The sequence below is a fragment of the Echinops telfairi genome, unplaced genomic scaffold (assembly GCF_000313985.2).
Source record: "Echinops telfairi isolate 266 unplaced genomic scaffold, ASM31398v2 ScPeMD7_23;HRSCAF=83, whole genome shotgun sequence".
NCBI classification, from domain to species: Eukaryota; Metazoa; Chordata; class Mammalia; order Afrosoricida; family Tenrecidae; genus Echinops; species Echinops telfairi.
Genome location: NW_022103920.1, coordinates 10,204,646 through 10,214,283, shown reverse-complemented (window position 1 = coordinate 10,214,283; position 9,638 = coordinate 10,204,646). Strand labels below are relative to the sequence as shown.

At 52.6% G+C, this 9,638-nt stretch overlaps 1 non-coding gene across 4 annotated transcripts; it reads left to right on the top strand.

The window, feature by feature from the left end:
• Positions 1 to 129: 129 nt before the first annotated feature.
• On the top strand, positions 130 to 7,915 carry LOC105979071. Of its 4 annotated transcripts, none has more exons than XR_006679967.1 (3): positions 130 to 193; positions 6,486 to 6,539; positions 7,599 to 7,915. It is a non-coding gene; the product is annotated as a short transmembrane mitochondrial protein 1 (transcript). The 4 variants fall into 4 exon arrangements; XR_006679969.1 differs by lacking the exon at positions 130 to 193 and adding an exon at positions 349 to 3,532; XR_006679966.1 differs by lacking the exon at positions 130 to 193 and adding an exon at positions 3,544 to 5,025 and having other exon boundaries at positions 6,373 to 6,539.
• The last annotated feature ends 1,723 nt before the right edge of the window (positions 7,916 to 9,638 follow it).

The window sequence follows — 9,638 nt, the reverse complement described above, 5'->3', positions numbered from 1 at the left end:
GGGGCGAGCCCCGCTGGCCGGCGTTTCTGGGAACGCGGGGCGCCGGGAGGGCAACCGGAGGGAGACCCTCCATGAGGCCCCGCGCGCGGCCGGGCTGTAATAGGCCTCGTGGGACCTTCAAGAAGTGCCAGGCCGTGAGATTGGCGCAGACGCGGGGCACCCGCCACCCTTTCCAGAATGCTGCTTTGGGGGCGTGAGTGTTCCCACGAGTGGGCACGGGGTGTCTCGCGGCACCCCGACTCGGCTGAAAACCGGGAGGCGTCTTTCCAAGATAGCCTGGGAGAGGGTTCCCGTTGAGCTTGCCCGTCAAACTCCCAAGCCAGGGCCTTCCCACCCAGTTTCTGTGTGTTCCAAACGCAGGGCTTTTCGCCTGGGAGGTAGGAGCGGGCGGATGTCGGAATATCTTTCCTGGGGTTGTCAAATCCGGGAAGGAAATAGCCCCCGTTGTGCTTTAGAGAGGTGGTGGTTGACTTTCAAGTCATTAGTGGCGCAGTGGGTTACACGTTGGGCTGCTAACCTAAGGCCAGCAGTTCGAAACCACCAGTGGCTACCCTGGGAAAAGGTGAGGCAGTCTTCGCCTGTAAAGCCTCACAGCCATGAGAACCCACAGGGGCAGCTGTCCTCTGCTCCACGGGGTGGCTGTGAGTCAGAATCCACTCGTGGCAGTGAGTTCAGACTGGTGTGGGTGTATTTGTTTGAGGCCCAAAGAAGGTTCCTGTGTATAAACTGCTCAACCCCAACAAGGCTGCGCCTCTGTTTCTGGAAGTTTCTCCAGTGCCCTAACTAGGTGTAAGAATGGAAAGGAGCAGAAATACAGGTGGCCCCTGGTTTACGATGGGGTTCCGTGGGGTGACTCCATCTGAAGTTGGTTCTGACCTAAATGGAATACACCGTTTTTTTGTTGTTGTTTTTTTTAGCTTTCACCATGATTGCTTTCTTATATCACTATCTCAATATTTCTGTGAAGGATAAGATTCAACATCTGGGCTGCAATGTTGTATGTGGTAGATATTCACTAACTGTAATAGGTACTCAATACCAAGAGCCAGCTGGTTGTAATGCCATAATGTTGTGAGGCCAAGCCTACCTGTAATTCTGCCAAACTTCATGCGGATCCTGACTGATGAACCGCCAGCGGTCTGGGTTAGCCCCGCTGTGCAAGACAATCTGCCTGTAACTCTGATCAGTTGGAAGGCCAGCGATTCAGTCACCCTCCTGAGGGCATGCATTTGGTGTGGGATAGACACGTGTGTTATGAAAGGAGCCCTGGTAATGCCATGGGTTAGGGATAGGCAGCTCACTTCAAAGTTGGCAGTTCAAACTCACCGGCCCCTCCTTGCGAGAAAGAGGAGACTGTCTGCTCCCATAAACATTCACATTCTTGGGAACCCTAACCAGCAGGTCTACTCTGCCCTGCAGGGTGACAGTGGGTCGTAATTGACTAGAGGGCAGTGGGTGATGGGTGTGTAACAAATGCAGATGTGACTGAGCATTGGGGATTGTCAAATAAGAGATGTGGAAGCCTTCCCCAACGCAGCACTGCCTGGGAGCGCCTGCTGGTCTCTCTGGTAGGTGTCCCCACCTGCTGGTAGTGCGGTGGCCTTACTGTCCACATTTCCCCGCCCCTCTTACTGTCTGTGCTCTGAGTCACATCATCTGAGAAGCAGTGAGGATGGGTATAGATGGTGTGTGTGCGCCTGTGGCTTTCACCCCCTGACCAGTCATCACATGGTCTTGTGGTCATGTAATGGCGCAAGAGTTGGCCTTGAACTTGGTTGATAGCAGCAGTAGGAGCACGGACAGGTTATTCATGTTCCCGAAACTTCAGGCCCCACCCCTGAGAATGGGGCGTGGCCTCCTGGACTTGTTCCAAGAAGCAAACAAACACATGGATGCCCCGAAGACAGCGGCCCGCAATGAGCTCTGGGATCTGGAGGGGCTGTACTTTGGCAAGGTGTTGGTTGACTTCGCTTCTTCTCAGATGAGGGCTTTCGTTGACCTCAGGGGGAAAGCAAGTAATGAGCCACTCACAAATTAGTAGGTTCACTGCCACCACACAGTTCAAAATGCCTTCTCTAAGGAGCCCTAGTGGGGCAGTGACTGAAAGAGAGGTCAGGGGTTGGAACCCACTTGGAGAGACAGGGCCAAGAGGGCAGCCTCGGAAACCCTCTGGGCCGGTCTGCCTGTTTGAAAGCCCACGTGCTCGCTTGTGCCCTTTATAAAGTCCTTTCAGCGGGCATTCCTCCTAGATGGAACAATTCCCCCATCATTCCAGTCTTGAAAACCTTTCGCCTGATTCTGTTGCCTCCTTTCCCACCCTTCGCCCACCTACCCTGTAGGGTGGAGCAGTGCTGCCCCCTAGGCTTCCCAATCTTTATGGGAGCAGACAGCCCCATCTTTCTCCCTCAGAGCAAATGATGAGCTCAAACTGCCAACTCAACGTCTGATGGCAGTACCACGAGGGCCCCTCCTGTGACCACTGGCTGTACTGTGACTCAGCACTGGTCATTTTAAGGTGCCTTGTGCCTTTGAAGGGAAGCCTACTACCTGTTGGGTTGGTAACTTCTCTTCCCTCCCCTCCTGAAGTCTGTGGCCACAGGGCATTGTTGACACTTGGAACGTACCGGGCAGAGTTGTCTGCCCGGACTGTGGCAATCAATATCTGGGTGCCCCAGTTGAGAAGCTGCCCTATCTTACCACCCTGCTCCCCTGTTTTCATTTGGACTCCCTCCAAGCCCTGTCACGCCATCATCTTTCACCTCTTTTGACAGCTTCACACAAGGCGTGGCTCTTCCTCCTCGTTTTGGCCCTGCCCACCCTCTGTCTGACTCCTGTGCCTCAGCCCCAGCCCCTCTGAACCCACTGCCTCGCCCCTCCCCTGACGCTGACCAAGTCTTTCAGACTCTAAATAGACACCTAATCTTTGGCTCATGTTTCATGATATGTTCCATATCAAGGAGCCCTGTGACCTTGTAGGATAAGCACTGCAAGATGGGTAGGTCAAACCCACCGCCACTCAGAGGGAGAAAGACGAGGCTGTCTGCTCCCATAAAGCCACTGAAACCCTGTCTGGGGTCATTGTGAACTGGAATTGACTTGACTGCAGTGGGTATGGGTGTGTGTTTTGTGTTCTCTAAACTTACTGGGTACCTGCCACACACATTTTGACCTGCTGTGCAAACTTGGAACACGTGACTCAACTGCTGGGACCCTTGGTTTTCCCAGCGGAGCCCAGGCGGTCATGGGCCCTCTCTTACAGGGCTGTGGTGAGCCCGAGATCATTCATGAAGTATGAGAATCTCCCTGGCTCAGTTAAGTATCGGCTGTACCGGAAGCCACCAGCCCTTCGCTACCCCTCTTAGGGAAACTTTTCTCTTTGTGTTTCCCCAACTTGTTTCTAGGCAGCCTTTGGACCAGCTGTAAAAAACATAAGCTAAATCCCTGCCATTCTGACTCAGCAATCCTAGATAAGGTTTCCATGGCTGAAAATCTTGGCTGTAGACTGCCACATCATCCTCCCGCAGAGAAGCTGGTGGGTTTGAACTCCTAACCTTTTGGTTAGCTGTTGGGCGCTTCCCTGCTGTGCTGCTAGCTGGTGTCAGTTGTAAACTTGCACTTGGAAGGCTCTCTAGGCCAACATTACGTCTTTACTGGTTGGGGGCTGCCAGCTTACCTGTGGCTCTGAAGTTGCCACAGGTCATCACTTTTCAGTCTGCGTCCCTCTCTCCTCACCTGCTTCTCCTTGGAGTTAAAGAGCACTTCTAACCCCACGCCAGCCCCTTAGGGAGCTGAAGAGCTGTACTTAGCACCTTCTTCCACCTTGATTTCCTTTGGGCTAGACTGCCCCCCCACCCCCACCCCATTCTTTGTGATTGCAAGTTCACGCTGCTGGCACTTAACAATATCTTCGTTTTTCAATCCTTTTGACAGAGTGACTCCCCAGCTGGGGTCTGATGGGCCACAGAAGACAGGGCTGCTGCCCAAGTTCTGGGCCCATCTCTCTGGATACCCTGGTTTTGTCTGCTCCACTGGCACCTGCCATTGCTGACTGTGCCTAGTCACCCTCTTCACACACTCACAGAAACTGCCCTTCCGGAACTGCCTCTTCCCACCTTTCTTTCACCTGCCTTTCTCGGTACCTTTCTCCTGTTCACCCGCAGCAACAGACAGCCTGTGTTTCAGACTGGCTAACCGAGCCTCCTTCATCCTAACCAGCCTCTGGGTGGCCAGCCTTCAGGCCTGTCCCATACCCCTGTTTGGCCTTCCAGCCTCGCCCCTGCTCCTTGCAGGAGGCCCTCCTGAGGTGTGAGGCCTGTGCACGGATGGGCCCAGCTCTCCATTTGTCTGGTTCTCACGTGCCCTTCTCCAGCGTTTTCCTCCTCTAGGTTACAGGCCTGCACGTTGTCTGCTTCCTGTGTTCACAGAGCCGTTCTTGTTTGTGTTGCTCTTGTGAGTGGCACCCTTTGTAAGGTGACCTCTTCAAATTACTCCCTGCTGATGAATGGACATGCTAGTAATTTTTGTAGACTGAGTTTATACCCAGCTCTGGCCGAAGCTCGGGAGATGCACAGGAGAAATCGGTGAGGTGAGACTGAAGGCAGTTGGCTCGCCAATAAGTGACAGGACGATGTCCTCCTAAGGGCTGTAGTCGGCTCCTCTCTCTGGGTGTATGGACTGTCTTCAGGGCACCCCCCAGGGTGTCTCCCTTCTGTGTCCACGGGAGTGCCGCTTACACTTTAGTGTGATGTTTGTGTGTGTGACACTTTCTAGCAGATTAAGGAAACTTATTTTTAGCTTACTTGGAAGGGTTCTCCAGCCTGCCTCTTGAGGCAACTGTGGCTGGGCAAACTGCCCGGATGAGGAAGATCAAGGCACAAAGAAAGGGCCTGTCCCTTTGCGATGGATGTTCTCACCGCTTCTGGAACAAAGCTTGAAAGTCAAAGTAGCAGCTTCTCTCCCATTCACTGCTTCTGGCTTGGCTTACCTCAAACTGAAGTCCCTCTGCTCGGCGGGGTTGTTTTGAATGTGAGTTGTAGCTGTGCTTGGTAAAGAAAACGAAATTATTTTTAGATTTCATAAACCCCTTGGCAATAAATATAAGTTGCTTCAGATTCTGCGCTGTCACCTGGGCTCGCCGTGTAGTTTAAGAAGATGGAATATGATGAGTCATCTTCCAGACTTGTCAGCAATGTTCATGCGGGGCTTTTACCAGGAGCTGTCCCCAGATAAAAGCTGACCTACCCACGTGACAGCCACTTTCCCACGGGGAGCAGGGCCTGGAGCAGCTTGTCTGAGCAGTCAGGTGCCTTTAGAGTTGGCTCTGCTTGTGCGTTTCTTGAAGCCAGAGAGCAATTCCATGCTAATAGGGAAAGAACTGGGAGTGACTGACAGTAGAAACTGTAGTTGGCATTGCTGGCTGGTAGTGTCCCCAGCCAGCCCCTCTGTCGGAGCACCCTCACTTCCTGCTTCTGACACTGCCCCACTTTCCCGACGCAGTCCACTCAGCCTTTTATCCCAGGGAGCTGACTCTTTAACAGATTGTACTAGTTTTTTTTGTAACAGCTTTATTGAGAGGGAACCCACATGCAGTGTAATTCAGCCCTAAAGTCCACGTCTAGCCCATAGAGTGCCTGCTGTGCAGCTGCCACCAGCGTCTAGAACGCTTTCATGGCCCCCAAAGGAGTGCATGCCCATGAGCCTTCACTCCTTCATGTGCCCTTTTCCCCAGCCCTGGCATCACTGTCTGTGTTCTGTCGGGGGCTCTGTCCCTTCTGAACATGTCCTGTACAGACAATCATGACGGGCTTCTTCCATGCATCATGATGCTTTCCAGCTCTGTCCGTGTTACAGTGTGAACCAGTCTCGGATCCCCTGTTGGTAGATGCCACATTGATAATGCAGTAGGAGCGAGGACACTGTAGGCGTAATGCTTTCTAAGTCGGGGAGCGCACGTTGGGCAAGTTCCATAGAGGTTAAGTGTCTTGCCTGAAGATGTGCAGCCAGGCAGTGGGAGAGTTGGAACAACAATTTATTTTTTTCTTAAAATATGTTCTTCCAGCTTGGGGCTGAGCTGACATTCTCTCTTTTTAAAGCAAATAGAACATTCTCCCTGGGTTTGGAAATCTGTTGTGTCTGCGTGTGTCCAGTCTATAGAGTGTAGAGTCACTCTGCTGCTTGGTAAAATAGTCCTTTGTAAGACGCGCTTGATTAGTCAAGAGACCAGGAGTTAGTTTCTAGAACTTAGCAGCCAAGTATTGTGGGCTCTGTGAGAGGACATTGTGGGGTGCCTTTATTGCTCAGTGTCACCATTCATACCTTGGCCTCACTGCTCTTGAATGACCTTTGGGGAGTGTCTCTGTGCTTCTTTCATAGAAGAAAACTGGCTCTCCCTTCTGCAGCGCCCTCGGCTGGACACCAGATCCTCACTGTAAGGGTGCCCTCAGAACTCGGACCCCAGAGTAACCCCTTCCCTTCTGTGCTTGCAGCTTGGATTTACATTTGGCAACATCGTTGGGATGTATCTGGCTCAGAACTATGACGTAAGTGGCTGTCTCCTTGACCCCATGTAACTGTTTTGTGGTGATTTGTCATTGCCGAGGTAAGTGAGGTATGCCTTTCAGCAAAAAGAATGTTCGTGGGTGTGTGGGAAAGATCTGGAACTTTGTAGAAAGATTTTCTGATATTCAAAAATATCTGTGTAGACTCCACTGAAGCGGTCTCCCCCACGTCACCACTAGAGGGCAAAGCCCTCCTACCAGTGTGGACAGGCTCAGGATGCTCTACCCTCCTTGTCCTGCCCTGTGGGGAGGTCCCAGACGCGTGGGGAGCTGGACCAGGGCAGGCTTAGGGAGGAGAGGGTTGTGCGGTTGGGGTTTTATCAGCCTCACTGGATAGATGGGGACCTTGAAACCAGGTGACACACTTCCCAAGCCTAGGGGTGGGGTGCGGGGAGTAGAAGGCTGGCACTTGGTTAAAGGGTTAAGGTAGGGAGACATGTTAACCGAGGCTCCGGTCACTGTGCCTGGCCCCTGTTGGTCATTTTCTTGGCTGGGCAGTCATACCTTTGTGGCACAGTATGGCTAGCTGGGGGCTGAATGGGGACATGACAGCTGATTCGCAAGTCAGAGAGGGAGCCTGTCTTGGGGTCAATGTCAGCCGACTGTCCACAAAGGCCTGGGTAGCTGGAGTTTGGGGTGGGTTTCACTGCTGGTAACGTGTGTTATGTCAGCTTGTCGTTTGCTGAGGCTCTGCCCCTCTCTTCACTGGTGGGGCTCAGGTTCAGATTTACCCAGGAACATGCTGCCCAATAGCCGAGGCTGGTGAGTCAGTGTTGTCAGGGATGGGAAATCAGGCAACGTTCAACCTCACAGCGCTGTCTCAGCCATGGAGCTGCACCACACGGCGGCCGCTGCAGCTCCAGCTCTGGCTCCGTGGAAGCCAGCAAACAGAGACCGGTTTATCATAAAAAGCAGTAGTAATGAAAACATTTCTTTTAAAAGGTATTTGACTTGTCAGAACAGACCAGAACCCACATCAGCCGGGACCTTCTTGGGTTCAATAGATGCAAAATGGCATTAATCTTGTTTTCCTTTTTAAAGATACCAAACCTATCCAAGAAACTTGAAGACATTAAGAAGGACTTGGACACCAAGAAGAAGCCACCTAGCTCCTGAGACGGCTGCGTTGCCCTTGGACTCACGGACGGGCCCACCCTTAAGGGCTGCCTCACCTTGACCTCGGACCCATTTCTTTCGCTGTCTCAGGCCCCGAGTTGCCATTCAGCCCAAATGGGGCACCAGTTAGAGCTCCCAGTATCGACCCCACATCCCCACCGCTCCCACCCTTCTTCCAGCTGCTTGGGGGACCCGCAGACTGGATGGGGATGCTAGAGCAGTAAACACACCTGCAACTCGCAGCCTCGTCTTTGTTCTTGGGGAGTTCTACGACCTTTCTTTCAAAAGAAATCTTGAGTTTTGTATAACTGGTCAGGTACACATAATGCCAGTTTCACAGCGTCAGCCGTGTGACAGGTGTTTGGTAACTCTTCGCTATTACATGATGCTGTTTCAAAGTAATTAAGATTATGGGCTTGAAGCCAGTTTCTAGTGAATTGCCCATTTGTTTTACATTGTGGTGGGTGGCGCCATCGTTGCTATTTTACCAGGAGTTAGGAAACTGCTCTGGGAACTTCCTAGGCCCAGGGATCAAGCTCGTGGAGAGCAGAGGTCCTTCTGGTCTTTGGCGTGTTCACGGCCTGTGGGCGGCCCCTGGTGCCCCTGGTGCCCCTGGTGCCCGGGCGGCTCTGCTCCCTCGAGGGGACTGCACAGTGCAGGGGCTACGAGAGACCAGTAATGGAGAAGCCATCCCAGGAAATTTTAGACCGTGTCACGGTTTTTAAAACGTAACATCTTCATGTTACAACTCGAGCGAGAATCTCCTCAGAGAAGTGTGGCCTCCGTGTGTAATCCGAGCCCCATCGGGAAGGAAGCCCGGCCCTGCCTCTCTGCCATTTGGACGTGCTTTTTCCTGCCCTCTGATCTGGTCCTGGCCATCTGTCACGTGGACCGCCAGCCTGCATTTTCTTCAAATAAAAGGTGTTTGCACAGGTCACGGTTTCCAGGAGTCAAATACAAGTGTGGTTGGTGGAAAGGGCTCCCCAGGCCTGCCCTCAGGGTTCTCTCCCTGGAGGCGAGCGTGTTCCCAGTCCCCTGACGGGCACGCGTGTGCGCGGGCACCCACCACACATCCCCGCCTGCCCCTCAGCGCCGTTTTTAAATGATGCTCCCTCGCTGTGAAGGTCAGTCAGGTGGCAGTGCTGCTGCTCCGGCTCCAGCGCACACACACCCAGGCTTCTGACGCACCAAGCCTGCTCGCAGTCGGGTCTCTCCGTAATCCACTCGGCTCAGCTCCCGTCCTCACTGCCATTCAGTCAGTTCGACTCGTCGCATCGTAACCACAATAGCACGAAACTCCCTCTGGGTTTCTGAGGTGATCAGTCTTTATGGGAGCAGAAAGCCTCATCTTTCTCCTGTGAAGCAGCCGGTAGATTCAAACTGCTGATCTTGTGTTTGGCAGCCTACCATGCATACCCACTATTCCACTCGGGCTCCCTTCAATCTCATTAGAGGACCTGAAAAAAACAAGACCCATTAACACTGGCTTCTGAGGGCATCTCAAGACAGGTCAGCCCCGGTCTGTTTTGGGGTTGCTCAGGGGTTGTCTTGATAGATTTTCTCGAAGAACTCAGGGTGATCACAGGGGTTATTGGGGAGAAATGATAAGAAAGGACAGTTGTGAGAAAAAGAGCAGGACAGTTGCAGTGAGGGACTGACCATTGTGACAATGCACCTGCTCACTCTCCAGGTCAGCAAGGGCCATCCTAGAAGAATTTTGTTGAGAAACCACCCCCACCACCTTCCAGACTTGATCCAACATGGAACAGGGACACCATTTGAGTCCCTGAAGGAGGCCTGAACTGCCTTTTGACATGGTGTTAATCAGAAGATTGGAAAATCCTTTGGGGAAGGTTAAGATGGAACCACGGCCTTCAGAGGTCTGCAGACTGAGATGGAGCAGCAGTTCAGGGCTGTGGCTTCCCACTTGGGCTTTTTTTTTCTCACCTGTTTGTTTGTTTTTTT